Raw genomic sequence first — 19,771 nt, forward strand, 5'->3', positions numbered from 1 at the left:
TGCAGGGAAGTTTAAAAACCTTTCAGGAAAATTTCTTATAGGGACCCACTTTGTATGGGAAAGGAGGGGAGAGGGAGAGTCTGTGTTAGGCAAACACAGGGCCCTGCTGGGAGGCATAGATAAATGCACAGAGACAACAGGAAATAATTACACTTTTAGCCAGTTTTGCTGCAAGAAGCAAAATGAACTGTTCCTGGAGAAGAAAAGGAAAGGAGCCTCGCTGATTCCTGGAGCGTGTGGGGAACAAGCAAGGGTAAAAGCAAAGAGGAAAAAGAGATGGGAGGAAAGGGTCCCCACTGCATCTACAGATCTTCTCCGTTCCCTTAGCTGCCCTCTCCCTCTCCACAACGATGAAGGTGTCTGTTCTGCTCATCAGGACCCTCACTTATCCCACATCCCCTTATGCTCTCCCTCTTACATCTTCTCGCCATAAAAAAAAAAAAATTAACATTTTTGTTATCCCTCCCACTATGTTATCTTCCATCATAACCCCCTGTTGTTTTCCAGCCACTCCTCCTCTTCCCCTGAATCCCTAAGCTCATGGAAGGCCCCATTTGCAGTTCATGGTTGAAGCAGAATGAAGTTAAAGCAATTTCAACAAGAGGTCAATTTGTCAAAGAAAAGATATTTCAGGTGGCTCCAAACTGTRAGCTTGTGTGGAACACTTTGACAAAGTAGTTTCAGCCATAGAAAAAGGAAAAAAGAAGAAGAAAATTTGTTTTAAAAAAAGTGGAAACTTTCAGCATTTAAAAAACAATTGTCCTTCCTTTTTTTTACTTTTTATCTGTAACTGTTTGCTGTGTATTCTGCCTAAGCTCATGATACATTTTGGGTCACTTGAAATTCCTTCTCTTTGAAAGGAATGTTGCCTGGAATTTATTGTGTCATTTCAACTTTTCTGGAACAAGACTTTGCAACTCTCTGTATCGCAAGCCTCCTTCACTCCCTCTTTTCCAATCGTTCTGAATATTATCCCCATCTTGCTCATAGTCCAAATGGCATCTGTGCCTGAGATCTTTCTCTAGGTACTCTGACCCAGTCTACACACAGGCTGTGGCTAATTTTGTAGCTGCTTTCGGCACAGCATCTCTAAACCTTTCCCTATTCAGTCAAGGTCTCATGCCAACTCTCACTATTTCTCACCTCCAACAGTGAAACATCCTTTGCCCCAACCTTTACAAATGGCATCTTGGCCCATCAACACCGACTCAGAGCAGTGTAGCAAAAATCCCTCTTTGACAGGGTCCAGAAGAAGCTTGTTCTGCGAGGGCCTCTGATGCCGTTCCAAATAACATTTTCATCAGGAGACTACAGAAACAGAGCAAAACGCCAGACTGGTTAAAAATCGCTCACAAAGAATGCCTACTGCTAGTGGTTTTCTCTCCAGCTGGAGGGATATTTAAGTAGGATCCAGCAGGGATCTGCCCAGGGTCATTTTTTATTTTGTTAGTAACCTGGGCAAGAGAATTGAGCATGTACTCAGAAAAATGTACATATGACATTGACTTGACTTGTTGCTGATATATTTCTTCATTTTTTATTTTCCAGGTGCTTAAAACTTTGAAAAGCTTGAACACAGAGCTGAAATACTTTACTCTCTCCTTTTTGGTTCATCCAAAGGTCTGAGAATGCTTTATCCCTGGTCAACTTAAAAGAAAGTGTTTTATTAGTATGCTTATGGTTGCAGAGCAAAAGGTGGGGTGAAATCAAACAGCACTCCACATCTTCCTCTCCCTCAGCTCAATCCTCCATTGTATTCCTTCTGTCTCCTATATATATCTGCACTGAGCTGCACTGCATTTACCAGCCATAAAACAACAATATGACAAACATACACACTTCCCTTTAAACCTGTGTTTCTCCAGCCCTTGTCACGGAAGCATTTTGCACTAGCAAACTGAAGGGCAGGGCCATACATGCAGAGCTTGGAAAGATTTGGTACTCAAAGTTACAAAGGTATAATCTGCCCTGACTCCATGGATTTTATATTAAGGACCCTGCCTCTAAGTGATAGTGGAAGACATAGGTTCTCCATACTGTCTTCCAAAGAACAGTTAGTGATCTGGACTTCTGTTAAGTTTACATATTCAAAAAGCTTTAACCCAGTTAAACATTTTCATTTCCTTTTAAAGCACAGTAAAGGGATTTTTTTTCCATTCCTTCCCATTCTGATTGTAGAGGTCAGCTGATCTCCCATTAACTTAATCAAAAATATATTGCATGTCTCCAGGTCACTGGCTTTCAGGTGACACCAGCTCCATAAAAACCTCACTAAGTCCTTCCTGAGAAACCCACTCATTCAGGCAGACTAGGGAAATGAGGATAGAGATTTAATTTCTGAAGTACTCTCAGCATGCAGGGGTGCTAGTTGGCAGCCGCCACGGCTGCAGTCCCCTATCCGCAACGGCACGCTATGAAAAGCAGCAGCGCAGGGATCCCGACACAGACGGCCAACATGCCCGTCTTACCACAGAGGACGAGAGCGATTCTGCCTGTACGGGGCTCCCGGCCCCATCTAGTGAGGTGCTTTACACTGCTACTCAGTGGGGCTACGCACATGCTCTACTTCAGCAGGCACTTGGGGGCTTCTGCAGACTGGGGACAAAGCAGGCAGCGTCTAGTGAGAGCAGAAGCCCAGGCCTGTCTTGAAGAAGCTGCCAGGGAGCAAGCTAGCTCCAGCTGATCATATTTGGAAGGCAGATGTTCAGCAGCAGACTAAGCCTACCCAAAGCTTTCAAGTTGGCCTTCTCAGGGCAATAATTACTTGGTTGCAAGAAAAGGTGAAAAGTTGTCAATCCATTCCCAATTCCCATTTCATTTATCAGTTCCTTGAGCCTCTCAGCTGCCCTCAGGCATCCTTTTCTCTGACATTTCTGCCCTCAGCAACTTGAATATGCCTCCCAGGCATTGCTCATTGCTATAGTAATGGCTGGGCATCCTTTCTTATTTCCAGCTTTCTTTACCTGCACCCTCCTCCAGCCCCAGGCTTTGGAGTGCTTCCTACCAAATCTCTTTACCCAACGCAAGCTTTCCATCCTGCTCTGTTCTGCTCTCCTCCCCTCCCACTGCTGAACTCCTAAGCTGTTAATAATGCATTGTCAGGTGCCCTGTGCGTTTCTGGGAAGCTGAGCACAACATCTTTAGTGCCTTATCTAAATATTTTATGGGCTAAACTACAATCTCTTCTTGAAACATCGCTCCACCAAGTCCTTCAGATTGCAGCTGAGTCTCTGGTGATGTTTCTAATGGCGAACCCCCTGAAGATTGCTATTTATGTCACATGCTGCTCAAAAATAAATTCTGCTCTTGTGCTGCCTGCTTCCCATAGCAAGCGACAAGCTTTCCTGTTAGCAGTGAGCATGTAATCACACTCTGTACATTTCAGCTTCAGCTGTAATGATTTCTTAAACATTTTTAAACGATCTAAGTGGTGAATATTTGGGCATACTGACTGCCTTGCAATACTGTTTGTTCTCAGTACATCATTGCTAAATGCTATCTGCAGAACTAAGGCCACTCTTGTAATTATAGCCTCCGTAAGGCTGTAACTGTCCAACAAAGAGAATTCATTCAGGTCAAACAGTATTTGAATGCCATTATGGCTACAGGGGGCTGCCTGGTAGTGCTGTGCCGACTTGCTGTTGTGTTAATTGGTAGTCACAGATGTGGGCATTGAAAAGGGGCGGCTGGAAGTTGGGTGAAAGACAAGCTGACATAATTAGTGGGAGTTGGTGAGGAGATGGACACAGCCTCCCAGGCAAAAGAAGCTCCCCGCTTGCCAGCTAAAAAGGCATCTCTGTCTCTGGCTGCAGGGGCTGGATGCTGAGTCTCGCTTCCATCTGCTTGGAAGATGGCTCTCCAAAGGTGGCAGACCAAATCCCGAGCTCAGACAAAACACATCTCCTCTGTAGCACAAAAAGGAAGCACCGAACAGAGGGAGAAAATGACTGCAAAATCCAATCTTACCCGAGCACAAACACTTAAGCCAGGAGAGTCCTCTGAGCTGAGACACCCCTGAGGACAGCTTGTTAAAGCCATCTCCCTGACTACGAGAAGAGTCCACTCAGTGGCATGAGATGACATCTGTTCCCAGGGAGACCTCGTGGGGGGCTCCGCATCCACCCCCGCCCCAGCAGGGTGCCGCATCTGGACGTTGCCAACCAAACCAAGTCCCAGGTTAGGCCGGCTGCTTCACGTGCACAGAGCTAAGGCTTGGGGGCAGCCCACGGCCCAGCTCATGAGAAAACACCACAGTGGGGAGAGAAACAGAGAGGTTGCTCCCAGAGGTTCACCCCGTAGCTTCACCTGAGGAGGCCGAGGCTGCCCTCGCGCAGAGCAGGCTGCGGAGCGCAGAGCGGGCCTGGGAGGCCTGCTGCCTTCACCGGCTCTGCCTCCTGGCACCCTTTCTTCTCCCTTAGAAAATCTGGGCTCCCAGACATGGGGCAAGGACTCCTTTCCATGCCCAGACACCTCCCTTACAGCCTGTGCAAAGCCGGCCTCCTTCCCACGGGCTCCCCTAAYGGGAGCTCACAGACGTGCAGCTGATTTCGGTGCCGCTCCTGCTCGGGCTGAGTTTGAAAAGACCCCCTCCTTCCAGGAGGAAGAAGGAAGTCCCTACCGTTCTCCCCAGATAAAGCCAAGCTCGCTGAACAGCTTCTGTTCAGCACACACCATTTCTCTGCTTTACAGAGTCTGGGTTTTTTCTGACTTCCTTGACAGACTTTTCCATAGGGGAAGCACAGGCCGTAAAGAATTAGAATCAAGACCCCAGTGCTGGCGCAAGTTTGAAATTTGAGTTAGTGTTGTGAGTCATTATACATATTATGCTATGTATTATGGATTTATGAGGATTTATTTATAATCATGGGAAGCAGAGCCAAGAGAGACCTCTGAAGACCACCTTGTTTACCTCCTCCTCCTAGAATAGGAAAAGCTCTACCCACTCCTTGCCTCACAGGCCGGAGCATCCTGCTTTAGCCTGTTTTTTACTAGCCTTACAATGCAAAAGGTTCTCCTAATCATGACTTAAAACTCTTATGCCCTGTTTCAGTCCAGTGCTTCTCCTCATCTCTATTACAGACATGGAAAATAGATTATTCCCTTCTCTTTGAAGCAAGCTTTTTCCTGCTTGAGGATTTATCCCCTATATTCTTGAAGATATCTCCCCTAACTACCTTCGTAGAGTGAACAACCTCAACTCCTTCAGTCTGTCTTCACCAGTCATGTTTTCTGCATTTCTGATTGTTGCTGTTGGTCTTCCCTGCTGCCCGGCCAGGCAGTCTGTACCTTTCCTGAATTAGAGTACCCCAAACTGGACGCTCATTTCAAGTACTAAATACAGCAAAAAAATGTTGTCCATGTTTTATAGAAGATTTTAAAAACATATGCTAGCGCATCTGCTTTTGTTATAACATCATTGTATTCTTGACATGTTTCCGCAAAGTTGCTATCTATTCTTTGTTCCCCATCCCACATTTTTGCAAGAGATTATAGCTACTGAGATGCAGAAATCTGTACCTTGTTCCTACAGAATTGCATTTCACTTCTTTTCAAATCAGCTTTCCAAACTGGAAAGATTGTTCTGAATTCTAATCCTGCGGTGCAGCGTGCTTTGCTGGCCCTCCATGCCTGGCGCCATCTGCAAGTTTAACAAGCAGACACATTCATGTGTCAACCATGTTGTTACTGAAGCGTTTGCATGGTACAAGACTCATCCCCTCCATAACCCCCCACACTCGCCAGAGCCCCTATAGTAGGTGCTATCCAAGCAAAGCACTACAAGATGGTCCGGCACCACCAGAGCTTGCTATGTCAAAGTTAACTAGAAGTTTAGTATCGAGAGGTTTGTAAGTATCCTTCCCAATTAAGTTCTTCCCAAATCCATACAATCTGGTTACTGCAAATTCTGGTCTACACAAACATCTCTTTAACTATAAGCACTGCAAGAATCTTATTTCAGTTATGTCACTGGAAGAATATTTTTCCCTAGACTGAAGTAAAATAAGATCTTGAGCTTTATCTTTGCCTCTGACATCAAGGCACACTAATCACCTCCATATAGAAAATATGCAAACACATAACTTATGCATTTGGTAAAATTTTATCAATTTACAGCAATCAAATTAATTAGCTAAATTAATTCCTGTTAATTTATTTACATTGCCTAGGAATATTTCTTGCATGGATAGCTCCATTAATTGCGATGTTCTGTTTCAGAGAAACACCAAAGTAGAGTTGTTCCATTGTAGATCATGTTTAGGCCGTGGCCTGAAGCCATATCAGATTTGGCCAGCTCTGAAATCTTGGAAGCTGTTATCTCATAGTGATTCACCCTCCCAGGATTTCAGTTACCTCAGGAGATTATAGCTTCCCTTGAAAGGCCAAGTTTAAAGAACACAAGAGCTAGAAAAAGAGGCCCCTTTATCTGACCCAACCTGGGACCAGAAAAGGACAAACATAGTCAAGTCTGGCAAATCAAAGCTACCCCTTTAAGTCCTAGTGGGGTCTCAAGCTTGGGTTCCCACTAATATTTTGGTGTAGAAATTATTCCACGCTTTGTCTGCTAAAAACTTAACTCAATAACTTAAGTAAATCCAAGCTAGTGTGCTGGGTTTTCTTCTGCAAGAAGGCTCATAGAAAACCATCTCCTATCAGGGGGAAAAGACATCATGTCACTGTGTTGATTTTGGCTTTATAAAAGCTTTCCTCTCTTCTCTCCTTCCCTCCCTCTCCTGCACACACTTATTTTCTTCATGTGTTTCATGGAACCTTTTATAAATAACCGGACATATTCATTCTAACAAGCACTTTGGCCAGTCAGATTCATTTCTGTATAACCCCTTGCAGTGCTATTCAATAAAATGCGAATAATTACCATAGCAACTGCAGCATGTGGTACATATGGTGCCTCTGAGAAACAAAGCATTTTCTTTCTTTCTTTTCTTACCCTTAAAAAAAAAAAAGCCACACACATTAGTTTTAAATAGAAAATGATGTCTTACACTGTTTATTAGAGGGGAAAAAAGGTTTTCAAATGAAGAACCATCTTTAGCTTAGAAGCTCAGACAATTAGTTCTTCATACATCAACCATCCTTTGCTCTCTCATTTCCTCACATGTTATCAGTGTGTACGTTTTTGCAAAATAGAAACAACAGGTACTCAGACAACACAGTGGCCTGATTACATCTTCCTGTGGTGTTACTTATTTGCACTAGGATGCTCCAAAAATGGACACCACAGGGTGAAGTGTGTGGACTCATGGAAAGACTGGATTAAACCTGAAGAGTAGCAGCCCCCAGAACTGCCTTGCGTTTCCCCTCATGGCTTCTTCTCCTTTGGCCAATGCGGCTTAACCATAGAAATGAAACTGCACCCAAACTGCTGTAGTTTATATCTCACATCCTGAGCACACTGGCAACAGTTTGTTATTAACACTGAACTGCAAAACTGAGCACTGCAGGAGTTGTTTCACGTACAGTTCAGCGGTTGCTGGTACAAAAGACAACAGCAACAGTCAGGAGTGGGACTGACTGGACATTTGGGACTGGTAACTGCTTCAGTCCTGTGTTTATGAGGCAAGGTCCTAAAATGTCTTGCCAAGATAAAGGTGTGGTAGCTTTTGAGTCTGACTGGCTTCCTCTGAAGGTATCATCATCTGGTTGACCTTACAACCAGACTCACATGCTCATATGGGCATGACACTGACGTTGAGTTTTCTGAGTGCAGAAGAACAGTGCGCTACCCTGAAGTCCCTAAAGGACAGTGAATTCTTTGGAGATCAGTGTCTCAAGCCTACAGCTTCATAAGTAAAATTACAACTCAGCCACCATGCTCCACAAAGGAGCTTCACAGCAGCATGAATTTTTAGCATTCAGTTATAAACTGAAGCTGAGGAGGGTCAGCAGAAGGAAGAGTGTTAGTGCTCTTGCTGACTCAGCTTGGGGGAGAGCAGAGAAGTCAAGTTCTTCACTCAAACAGCTATTCAGGCAGTGCCAGGTACTTTTGTAGGATATCAGTGTTTATTATTTTAGTGCATACAACTTATTTCTTCATTTCCTGTGGAAACAGTGGTCCAAAATTCTTCCTTGCTTCCCTGTTTCCTTAGAAGTTGTGGGTATAATTTACTTCTCTGAAGCCCTCTGACAGCACATAGTTGGCTCTAATGGGATGCTCGGTACACAATGAACAGTCCAGTTAATCTCTTCTTAAAATCTTGACAAGTTACAAGCCTATTCATGCTGTTCCTGTGCCTTCCACTGCTTCCCCCCTTAGCTACCTCATCCCCAATAACAAAACAGTACTTAGTGTGTATAGGAATATTATTCTATGGGAATATACATAGTATAGGGGGAATATATATAGGGAATATATAGTGAATAATAGTGATAATATGAGCTATGTAATATATAGGCAATATGGGAATATATAATACATAGAATAGTATACTATGTATGCTCTATTATAACAATCTTCTTGCTCATCACCATGTTACATATCTCTAGTAAAGTTCTTCTCAGCCTGCAAGTACTGTGATCTTGCTGAAATCAGAGGGGCTGAGCTAATCCCAACCTGTGTCAGCCACATAGTTCAAGACACCATGAACCACCTTATCTCCACACCATAATCTTGCAGGAAGCAGCTCTGAGCAGGTCCTCTTGCCCAAAACACAACATATCAAACCACCCTCAATTGACTCCCCCCCTCACCACAGCAGGCTGGAAGGCTTACTGTCCAAAACTAGCAGATCCCAAGGGATTCGTAAGGGACAAGGACCATCCCTTCAAAGCCCCAGGACTTCTTATCAGCTTCCTTTTCCAGTGAAACCCTTCCTTGGTATCCCTTTTTGCTGCCCTCCTCTCCCACAGGACCAATACCAGAAAAAGGTTTCCTGAAGTTGCAGACACTTGGTAGTCTCAAGCTTAAGAGGATGAAAACATGCGACAAGCATGCCTCCCTGCCTCTGCTGCACCTTCCCCTGCTGACACATCCCTCTCCTGAGCTGCACAGAGCATGGCTCCGCAGGGGGATGCGGCAGTGTGGGCAGGGGAGGCAGTGCTGCAAACACAGCCCTTTCCTGGGGGCCCTTTCTCTCTCTGAGAGAAGGAATCGCACCTGGAGAATCCCCCTGCCAGCTCCCATACCCTCGCGCTCTGTTTCATAACAGTTACTACCAGACAGTCCCAGATGGTTGGATTTTTCTTTGCTTTAAGATTCATTTTGATAACATTAGATATAGAGACCTGTATATGTGGCATAAGGGAGAGGTTTGGCTATTCCTATGTATATAGCACAACCTTGTATACATGTTGTACAGAGAAAGGGTCAGTTGAGGTACATAAATGTTCCCAGGTTTCGTCTGTTTCTGAGCTTTGTTTTAGTGATTTATTTAACCTCACTTGTTAAATCTCTAGCAGGCAACTGGCAGTACACATTCATTCTGCAGTCTTAAATCATCAAAAACAGCTGAAGAAAGCAGAGCTCTAGAAGAGTTGATCACCAGATGCAATTGGGAACCAAAATAAATATTACTTTTCAAAATGTAATTATTGGTTATCATTTTGTCCTTGATGGAATATGGCTGCAAATATGTGATAAACATGAGCTCATGGTTTAACTAATAATGCCTTCAGTAAATACAAAAGAGCCCCTTAGTCTTCTTGGGAACATACTATTTCTCCAAACCAAATCTTGGACTGGGATAATCTGACTTATCTGAACATGACTTCCTGTCATAATCACCCTTCTCCTCATTTAGACGACTCTATTTTGAGCTGTTCTGCCATCGCCCAACAGCAATTTCTCGGGCAAACAGCCACTAGAGAGCGCCTCTTCCACAGCGATGGGATAAAGCACAGTAGACCTGCTTGGGTGAGAGACTATTTTGCTGAGAAGTGGTGAATTCAGTGACATAGGGAATTATTATGCACCATTCATTTCCTTGTAATTTAACTCTCGGTAACAAAAGCATAATGTATAGTCTGGTTTACTGGGCTGATTTACAATACTTTAAGTGAAAAGACGATTTCCTTCTCCTCTTTTCATGCTGACATCAGCAGATAAGAGGCGTGCATCTCGTAACGTGACATTGCTGTAGACAGAGCAATGCAGCAAAAGGCGCTAAGAGGCTGTGCCACAGCGTGCAGCGGCTCAGGAGCCGAGAAGCAGGCCCAGCACCGTGAGGCAGCACCTTGCACGTGCTATCCCCACAAGAAAGGCTGCCAGCAGCGCCTCTCCCAGGCAGACCGGGAGGGAAGCAGGGCTCCCACCCACCCTTCGCTGCAGCCGTGTGGTTTGGCACCTTTTCACAGTGGCTGGTGTCTCCGACCAGGCAGTGTGCACTTGCCCTACCTCTATGCCATAACGCTCTTCTGAGAGACTTCTTTCTTTTTGAAATCCAAAGTCTCATTCTGTTTTCTGGGCATAAGGGAAGAGATGAATCATAGTCGGGAGAGGGCTGTTAATTGTATGGGACCATGCCAGAGCACCATGCTTATCCCAGGTGTACCTATGAACTCCCCTTGCTCTCTCACCACATGTAAGGAAATTGGATAAGAAGACCTCAAAGTGCTGTTACCTAGACTTACACTTGGCACTTTTCCCTTCTCACCCTAATCTGAAAGGCTAGAGAGAACACAACACTACAACACATTTCCATATAGCCTCAGCTTTTGCCTTGGACTCCTTCAACCCAAACCTCTGTAGGCCTCTCTTATGTTTGGTTTTGCTGTTGTTGTTTTCTTAAAAAATTCTCACTTTCACAGACAGGAAAACATCATTCTTTCGGCATTGATCAGAAGTGCTCCCTTTCTGCCCACAGATGAAAAGTCGAGAGGCACACATGAGGTGCTAAAGACACATAAAATCTCACAAGAATGAACTTCCTCATCTGACTTCTCTGCATCTTGTGGTTCAGAGCTGGTCAGAAAAAATACCACAGGGACACCATGAGCAGTGTTTTTCAGAGTATTTCAGAGCTGAGCAGGAGGCTTTGCCCAACAGTCTGTAAACATGTGCACACTTGCAACAGAACAGCATGTTCTAACACAGAGAGGTGGCAGGGAGGTGACAGCCACGGCTCTGGTCCTTTTGGTCATCTGCGAGACTTAAGGTAGTAACAGAGATGCCTTTATTCTCAGCTGAGAGAGCAGGGGAGAGCAAAGGGCAGTTCAACAATTATGCTCAAGGAGGCAGTGAAGATGGACAAAAAGTCACTGCATCTAACCCAAGACGCGAGCCCTGGAGCTCCTGGAGGCTCCTGGAGGCTCCCAGCGGCACAGGCTGCCGGGGAGGCTGGTTTCTGAGGCGCTGCGCCTAAGAATGACAATCAGGATGGAGGCACCACCTTCCCCTGTGACAGCCACGGAGCCTCCTGCACGAGCTGGCACCTGCCACGCACCCACTGCTTTGCGATGAAAGAGGATGATGAAAGAGTACATGACAGTACTGCAAAAACCCTACAAACGGGACTGGCAAACAGTAGCAATGATAATATTTAAAGCAGGCCGGAAGCCAGTCACTACAGTAAGCCAGGAGATTCCCTTGGCTCGCTCGGGGCGGGCCTCAGAATTGACACTCTCCAGCCCACGGACACAACCAAAAGCTTTCAGGTGCCTCACAGCCACCATTGCACTCTCAGGCAGTTCTCTCGAGCAGTCAGATGACTTGTCCTGTGGGCTTTTGTTCAATAGAGTGAGACCTGAAGGGAGATATAGTCATTCTGGGTAGCAAAAAAGTCAGACAGTGAGCTTTATTTCTTTACAAGCAATGCATCCAACACCTGCTCATGAGGAGAGGAATAACACGATGTTCCCTGACAGAAACACAAACATGCAAACCTCAACAGACCCTCAAACCTCTAGAGAGCAAGATCTCATGCCTGAATTTTATGCGCCGTGTAGTCCAGGATAAGTCTAAAAACACCACAAGGAAAGTACCAGGAAAAGCAGTGTGCTACCACAGTTCTGCTACCCAGAGTAGACCTCCTTCCTCTTTAGGATTTATTGCAGTAAGCAAATCCCACAACACAAATCATCTCAGCTGGATGACAGTGGCTCCTTCAGAGAGGCTGAGAGGAGATAGTGTGGAAAGGAGCCAACGCTTCGTGATTTTAGGTCTGACATTGCATCCATGTGGGCTGCATGAAAACCAGCTCTAGACCAAAGAGTTCCCAGTCTGTGGACTTAATATTAAGAGTCCTCTACAGAGGAAACTGTATGTCTGTCCCTGACATACAAATAAACTGGGTGGACAATGAACAGTCCCCCAAAAGAAGCAAACAGCAGCAAAGGTAAGGGGATCTTCCACAGAATCACTCTTAGTCGTGATCAGCCTTAAATAGGAGTAGCTGTGACAGTGATACCATCTGTGTAAGGCGGACCGAGGCGGGCATGGTACCTGCTAGATAGGCCTGTGTTTTGTAGGCACAGAGGCTTACGGGATAACTTTGGGGCTCTCAAGACAGTCAGTATCAGAGAGTTTGCAATAGACAATATTATGGACTGAAATAACCTCTACGAGAAGATGTGATGAGAAGAGATGCATGCAGAAGTCTTCTAGTTTCAGAAAGCAAAGCAAATGGAAGATATACCCAGGGCCTGGGAAATGGAGATTCCAGGCCCTGCTGAGGTGCTCCAGACAGAGCTTCCCATTGCTTCTGTTTTATCAGGTACATTGATATTTAAAAAAAATGCAAAGCTAAAACAGCTCAACTATGGTGAATCAGACAACAAAACAGGAGCAAGTGGCTAGTCCGAAAGCAGAGGCAGTGCCTCTGCACTGAGTCCCTGCACCCGGCCTTGCGTTGCCACTATCTTAGCCAGGAGGCAAAGCGGTAGAAACAGCATTTTATAGCAAATGGCTGGAGTGAGTTGTTCAACCTTAACACAAATTAGCATGGCCAGTAGCAAGCAGCTGGAACGTCTGGCTCATGTTTTGGTCACCTCATCGGGCCCTATCCATTGCTTCTTCCCAGCAGATGGGAGCAGCCACATACCACAGTGCACTGGGACTAGAAGCTCAGCCACATCCAGTCTCCCTTCTGGAGTGAAGTGCAAATCTGGAATAAGCAGGTGCAAATTTCACTGAAACCAACACTGTGCTTGACACTCAGCATCTCTGGCACCCTTGGTTATGGTCTATTGAAGTTCTTATTCCCACTGTTACTTTGGGATTGTCTGTCAATCTACACAAACCATGGGAAAACTCTGAGCTTGGAAACCTTCCTGGTAGCTAGTGAGGAAATTAGGGCCATGCCAGCTTAGCTTATAAGGTTGCAAGCCCTGGTCAGCTACTAAGATGGTTACCATGAGAAGAAGAATATAGCTTATTTCAATAAACTCTACAGTTTATCTAGGTGACTCTCATAACTTCAGTAAAGGCTTGGGTACATTTTGTTCACATTGAAATAAAAAACCAAAGCCAAACCTTACCTAAATTCCCTGAGAGCTACTTATGAGACTTCACAAAAGTTACAAACTCCCTTAGCCCTGATGGTAAAGTATGCCATTATAGAGAGACCAGCAAATACATTCTGCAATTCTTTTGAGTTATGATCATGAGGGGAAAAAAAGCACAGAATAAAAGTTTTTTATCACTCCCAGTGTACATAAATTCTAATGAATTCCCTGATGAAAAATGTGGTTAAGGCAGAGCTGGGCTGAGAATACACTCTCCCTTAAACTATCACCCACATATGTGGTCCTAATGCTTTCGTTTAAAAAAATCAATCAAAAACCCAAGGTACTTAGGAAGTTCCCAAACTATCCTACATTGCTATTACAAGCACATATTTGGCAGCTATAGCTATGCTTTCAACATGTGTTGGCATCACTAAACTCCTGCATCCCAGTTAAAATCCAAATCATAACTGGTTAGCCACCAAAAGTATGTGATTATGTTTCCCAGCTTTGATTAGGTGACTTACAGAACTAACATACACTGCCCAAATACAATGTTCTGTGCTTCAACATTTGCACAATATTAAACACTTTATTATTTGTATTGCTCAAGTTATGCAGTTCAACTTATCAGTTGGTTATATACTTCACAGTGTGAATGCACAGTTAATTCTAACATTTCCAGCTGACACAATCTGAAACTTTAGTATTTTTCCATGAACTCACTGGAAAATTATTTCAAATAATGAATCAATGTGAGAATTTCATAACTGTTTGTGAATAGCAAAACAGAGAATTGTTAAATAAATTATTTATTGAGAATTATTCCCTTCTGTCTCCCAAGAAACCTTCTAATAGCCATAATGAGCTCAGCAAGGGAAACTGTAGAAGTACTTGCAAAGTCACAACATGGGGCTCCAGGCTCATTTTTGGCTCAGTTTCTGGGTAGAGGTTATTGTTTTGGTTTTCCTCACAACCACCAGCACTGCAAACTCAGCCTGTGATCAGGGGGTCATGCTGGAGTCTTTCATTTGTTTAGCATCCAGGCAAGCAAGAAAAGCTCTGCAGCCCAAGTGATAGTCTCAGTAAAAGCACAGGGAGCTGCACTGCCTTCGGTCTATGAAGTAGATTTGCACAGGTGCAAAAATGACTCCAGAACTAACAACAGTATTCTGCTGGTGATGTAAGGAAGGGATTGGAGGCAATCCTCTCCCACGGCTCTTCTGATGCTGCATTGCTAATGGCAATATCAAGCAGTACAGTGTATTTTTGTCAGGAAAATCAGCAAATGCAAACAGTGAACAGATCTCTTGAGCGAGACTCTAGCTTTACCCAACCACTTTTCAGAGTCAGATCACATATTAAGATCCATGTGATACCTGACACTTTTCATGAATTTTGTGTTTTTAGGACTTTTAAATTATACATTTGTATTAACATTGCTTTAAAGGGCAATATATTCTCTCTTCTCCATTCAGATAAGTTTGCATGGGAATTATTTAAACTCCACTAGAATAAATAATTCAGGCTTTCCTTTTTTATTACATACTAAGAATATCTTCATGTAAGTGACAATTTTAATGTCCTGTAGGGGGAAATTTTTACCATGCAAACCTGTAGCTATATTTGCAATGTTTTTAAGGTACTGTATAATCTATTTATGCACTCTGTGTTTTTCCCCCACTGAGAAGATGGGCTGAGTGGGGATGACGTTCACTGTTGCAGATTTTAAATTTAATTTTGTTGCCTATGTTAAATATTGATTATTTGTGGAATTTTGTTGTAGGTGTGTTGTGTAAATTGAGAAATAAATAAGTAAATAGATAGAAACAGAACCTGACCTGAACATGAGAGATCTCAGGCATAAGGAAGAACATAAGGATGCTCAGCTCTAGCTTAACAGAGATATACCTCCCCCTACAGACTGCTTTGAAAAACTTCCAGTAGAGCAGCTCAAAGGGTAGTTGGTACCTATGTTTTTGATTTTTGAACATCTTGAACATAAAAAATACTTAGATTGTCTTTATTTTAGTCAGGGAAAGCTAAGGAGGGAAACCAGCCTCCCAACAATCACGAGTGGGAGTGGTTGTAAACCTCCTTTTCCTCCTCCTAGCTTCCATTAAGCTCTCTGCCACTGCATGTTTTCCTACTTGGCACTGGTGTTTCAGCCTTTTTTTTGCCACTGGATTTCCCATCACAAACACTGCACTGAGAGAATAACCTAAAATATTCCACAAGAGTTTATGGGGGCCTGAAATACTGTGTGTCTGTGGCACATAACAGGGCTGATTGATTGATTGATACACAGTGGCAGAAAGCCAGTGGTAGACAGCAAGGGCAACACAGTCACGTTGCTGAAGCTGGTCAGTGAATCCGGTCCCAGGGCAACGAGAGGGTTCCTACCTCCTTCCTTTCTAGGCTTTCACCAAGATTTTATGGTCAATCTGAACTGAACTTGTGAAGGTTCAACTATTTATTCTCAGAGGTCTCTCGATTCTATCCAGCAGCTGAGCAAAACATGGAAGGGAAGGGAAGGGAAGGGAAGGGAAGGGGAGAAAGATACTCTCCAAACCCAGTTTTGAAAATCTCAAAAGTTAGAATGGTTCAAGAGTGGTTTGGTTAAGCTGAAAAACACTTGTAATTCTTCCATTATTATGATAATACAGATCTTTCCACAATTTATGTTTTTACCTGATTAACCCTCAAAAAAGCGATGCTTTAAACATGGTGCAGCTGAACCTATGCAATTGCTTCCCGGCAGAGGAGGGCAGTGAGCCCCAACAGCTCTGCTTTCCCTTGGCACTCTGCAGCTCCTCCACCCTCAGGCGAGCGCCCTGTGCCTCTGTGCCCCAAATCACACAGCGGGCTCCCCCAGCAAGGGCAAACAGCCAAGGCACCGCAGATGCCTCGCGCAGCCCTCCTGCCCTAGGACCGATGGGCGTGGGAGAGGTGAAAATGCTGCAGCTGGCCACCCAGCTCAGCTTCACCGCTCCTTCAGAGGCAGTGCGGCCCCAMGGCACAACCAGAATTAGACCTCAGCTCTTCCTGAGCCTCAGCTTACCTTTCATTTATTACTGCTGTCTTTTTTTGTTGGCGGTAGCAGTTATCTTAGACATTCAGATAAAATACTTAAAACATACTGACACAAAACATGTTAAAACTATTTGCTCTTTGTTTTGTTTTCAGAAGACATGACTTTCTTGTCAGCGGCTTTTCAGTAACACTGCACAAACACTGATGGGTCCTGATAATACCAGAATAAGTACAAGGACGACACGTGACTAGTGTTTGACACCGTGAAAACCAGGATGTTTCATGTAGCCCTTTTCATTGGTTTGCTACTTCATGCCAGATTTGAGGCCAAGTACGCAATTTCAAAGCTTAAGCATGCTCTTTCTGTTTCTGATTTCTGGGGAATTTCAACAGCTGATTTTTTTTCCCTAATGAAAATAAAAAATAGTTTGAAAACTCCAGCCTCCTCCCTATTTCTCCAGTCAACATGCTGCATAATAACTACTTCAGAGCATTCACAGCCCCAGGCAGTGCCCTAGMCCAGTGCTCCCAGGGCATCTGTACCCCAGGAGCTCCCACGCAGCTGGCACTCGTGCTGCAGACCATCAAGCCTCCTGCTTTGAGTGCAGGTTTCAGTGGTTGTCCTTCCTCACCTTCCCACCGCAGCACCCTGACACATGCTAGTGGTCTTTCTTGCTTCAAGGCACAGGACAAGCAAGTGAGTATCACCGACCAGCTGGGCAGGGGAAAGGAGATGGGTCCCCACCTCCCATGCTCCCCAGTGACTCTGTGCCACAAGAGACTCACCAGAAGGTGTATTCCCCAGCCAGAGCCTAACATCCCATCACGGCCACGTCCTGCCATGTGTCCCCCTGTGGACAGGGCAGGCGATACAGTCTGCCATACAGCTGGAAGGGTTGCGATCAGCTTATCAATAGCAAGATCATGTCCTGAAGGCACAGAATCTTTAATCTTCTTCCCACCCATAAATCAGGAATGACAATAGTGGTTTTTCCCCTGACTCTTTCAAACGCTGGTTCAGAAAGCATTTAGGCAGATATATAAAGTTAAACACAAAGGTAATCTCCTTGAGTGCCTGTTTACATGCTTAAAAACTGCTTAGGCTTTTAAGTATCTTCATGAAGAAAGGTTTAGACTTCATGGGCAGAAACCATCTCTCACTCTGAGTATAAAATATCTGGCACAGTAACTCATACTACCTTAATGACAAACAGGAGACAGAGGAATTTGGGCCTTAGCTTGTATGAATAAACTCTTTTCAGTTGCAGTCTGGCACCTTTCAGGATCACTTTGAAGATTAAAAAGGAAAAAAAAAAGTGACTTAGCCAGCTGAATTCTGCCCAGATCAACAGCTAAATCTGGACTAACTCCATTGATTTTGGTGAAGTAATCTTCACTTTATACTACCTTAACAGAGAGGTTTTGGCCTGGGATCATCTTTTAAAAACCTATCCTTTTTCACCTTAAAAGAATAAAAAATATTTGGGAGGGCAGGGGGTTTAAAAGTAAACAAAAAGGACAAGCGAAGGAGAACATTTGGGGTAAGAGAAAGTGAGAAAGGGATGAAAGAACATGGAGACTTTTGAAAAGACTTCCAATTGGATTAAAATGATGATAAATGGAGGTGCAGCAGAGGGGTCAGGCTCCTCTCCATAACAGGATCTGAGCACTCGCGAACAGTTGGTGTCTGTCAGTGATGTGGGAGCCCCTTTGGTCTCTTGTGACTAGAGTTTTTCATCGTGCGTTTCTGACAGGATAAAGCAGAGCAGCTAAACAGGATAATTCCCACATTCTGCCGGGTGAGTCATTTCCCTCATGCTTTTGAAAAACCTTGCAGGCAAAGGGGAGCCATGCTGACAAAGCAGAGGAAGTGCACTTTTCGGGATTTCACAGGGTGCCTGGTTCAAACATGTGTCGCCGTGACAGAGAACACCTGCAGCATAGTTCAGCAGCACTCGGGCAAACACAGCCAACCAGCTCAGCTGGGGCCCTGCACAACACGTCGGCTAGCACGCTTTTTCCTTTACTTTTATTTTATTTATTTAAACCTTCTGGGCAGTAGGAGGAAACCTTCAACCGGTGCGTTTTTCTCTCTCATTATACAGCAAGACACAATGACTGAATTAATGAAGCTGCCCAATGCAGAAACAATCTCCACAGTAAAGAGCCCCATGGTGTGAAGGAGAATATGTACAGCTTAATGCTGTTGGGTGAGGCTGCACTGCACTGGAGTATCACAGTGTTAATAGTGTTCCTTAATGCCAGTTCATCATTATGGTGGTAAAAGGGCTGCCTTTGAGAGCAATCTGAGTGGCTGCTGAGGTTGCTGAGCCTGGTGATTAGAAGACTAATTACCCCCTGTGGCTTACAACTCATTAATCAGGCATTAAAATAAACACTTCCAAGAGCAGTCTCAGGTGTATGGGGAGAAAAAGACCGGGCTAGTTGGTCTTTACCCACTTTGGGCCAATGTGAGTTGAGCTGTTCTAGCAGCTTGGAACAGTATCTCTGAACTGTTAAGTGCTTTGGCTCCTGCCCAGGGCCCCCAGCTCTCCAAACCCTCTGAGTTAAAAACACCTTTAGCTGATGACCTCTCACAGCCTCCTCTTTCTTCCCCACTCTGGTCATCCTTCCTCCCAGGACACGCACCCTATTTACCTGCCCAGCTGCTAGGACACCAGGCAATCACAGCAGAAGTCTGCAGTCCTCCTGTCAGCGTCAAACGCTCACCTGGCCCCTGGTTAGCTGGTCTGACAGCAGTTGTGTCTGAGCGCTGAATAGATCTAACTGTAAATGTGTCCAGTCCAAAGTGAACCACACTAGCCCCCCCATGCAAACCTGTCCAGCTTAACTGCATGCCAAACGAGGGAGGCAAAATAAGGTTCAGCTCAACCTCTGGCTGAGCCGCACTCACTCCATCCCTCCAGGGCTAGGGACCACAAGGGGAGGCTGTATGAGCAGGTTCGGGGCAGAGACACTGGGTGAAAGCACCCACCAGTGCCACCCTACCACACCGCAGCAGTGGCTCCCAGCTGCTGGCAGACAGCACATGGCAGGAGGCCTGTCCTCATCGTTTCCCCAGCTGCTGGAACAACGTTTACCAAGCCCACGACTTGTGCTTCCAGCTCTGCCCACAGTGCCAGACTTAACAGTCCAGGCGATCTCTTCTTCACCCTCTGTTCCTAACAACCGCTCCTTTTCCAGTCTTTATACCCGCCCTCTTCTGCTGCTTTACAGAAGATCCTTGTAGAAAGGCAGGCCAGCTAAAACGCTGTCCTCTTTTGACTCGGGCTTTAAGAATCCCCCCTGCTGGAACGCCTGCACGCTGTTTGATAATGGCCAG

Source organism: Apteryx rowi, unplaced genomic scaffold, assembly GCF_003343035.1.
Source record: "Apteryx rowi isolate R43461 unplaced genomic scaffold, aptRow1 scaffold_12, whole genome shotgun sequence".
In the NCBI taxonomy this organism is placed as follows: Eukaryota; Metazoa; Chordata; class Aves; order Apterygiformes; family Apterygidae; genus Apteryx; species Apteryx rowi.